Below are 1,270 nucleotides of genomic sequence, written 5' to 3' on the forward strand. Positions count from 1 at the left end.
AATGACTATTTCGGGAAAGTGTTAAGTGTCTGAGGCCAGATCTGAACTCAGGTCCTCCTGACTCCAGGGCTGGTGCTCTATTCACTGTACCACCTAGCTGCTCCTAGTAGGCAATTGTTGATAAGGGACTTAAACTCAAAGGAGAGACTAGGGATGAACTTACACAGGATGTTCCAAAAATCTTAGTGCAGTCATAATCTGTGAAAATTTAAGACTAAAGTCTTAAGTGCAGTTTAAAGCTATAAAAGCTTTAGACTAAATACTAAAGTCTTAGTGCACTTCTAAGCTATGAAAGTTTGAGACTAAAGATTAAGATCCTAATGCATTTTAAAGCTATTTTATAAAGCTTAAAACTGCACTTAGATTTTTGGTACACTGTATAGCTCTGTTGGTTATCTGAATAGAGATGATGGTTAAATCTCTGGTATCTGATGAGGTTAAGAAAAGAAGAAAAATCTCTAGAGGGAGAAGAGAAGAGACCCTAAGACAAAATCTTGAGGGACACCCTAAATAAGGGGTCATAATATGGATAATGAGCTAGCTAAGGAGATGGGGAAAGAATGAACCAAGAAGCAAAGGATTATAGCTAAGATTGAAACTGGGGCAGAGAACCAATGTGAGTAGATACATCAGGTTTGAAAAAAAGGAGACTTAAATATATATGTAGTCAGTCTTGTTGCCCAGAAACTACTAAGGGTAGGATCCATGAGGGTAAGTAGTAAATTTCCCAATATGTAAGGAGGATGAGGCAGGTTTGTAGTCCATCATTAAGGTGAAGAATTCTGAAAGTAAAGCACAAGGGATATATAAAAAAGGCTAAAAACCACCAAATAAGCAGATAAATCAACAAAGATACAAACATTGTAAAGAATAAGCATTTTAAAATCAAAATTATTATAAACTTCTCTAAAAAATATTACAAGACAAAGTAAATTGAACTATTAAATAACAGTGGAACTGAATAGAGCATGGAACAACAAGAAGATGGAAGGTGAAATGACAAGCAAAAATTCTGCAAAGAACCAGGAGAAAGACCTTGCATTATAAAAGAAAGAAAATTCAAATAGTGCAAGACTATCCCAGCATAAATCACAGAAAGAAATGGAATGATATAGTCGAAAAGGCAAAAGAACTCAAAATGCAACCCAAATGATATACCCTGGGAACTGGAACCTAATCATCAATGTAAAAACATGGATATCAATGAAGGAGAAGCATTTGAAAAAGTCCTGGAAAAAAAAGAGCAGATTAATAAATCTGCAAAATCCTG

Source organism: Petaurus breviceps, unplaced genomic scaffold (genome assembly GCF_028583685.1).
Source record: "Petaurus breviceps papuanus isolate PSGF00001 unplaced genomic scaffold, PetGlider_PUasm1.0 151, whole genome shotgun sequence".
In the NCBI taxonomy this organism is placed as follows: domain Eukaryota; kingdom Metazoa; phylum Chordata; class Mammalia; order Diprotodontia; family Petauridae; genus Petaurus; species Petaurus breviceps.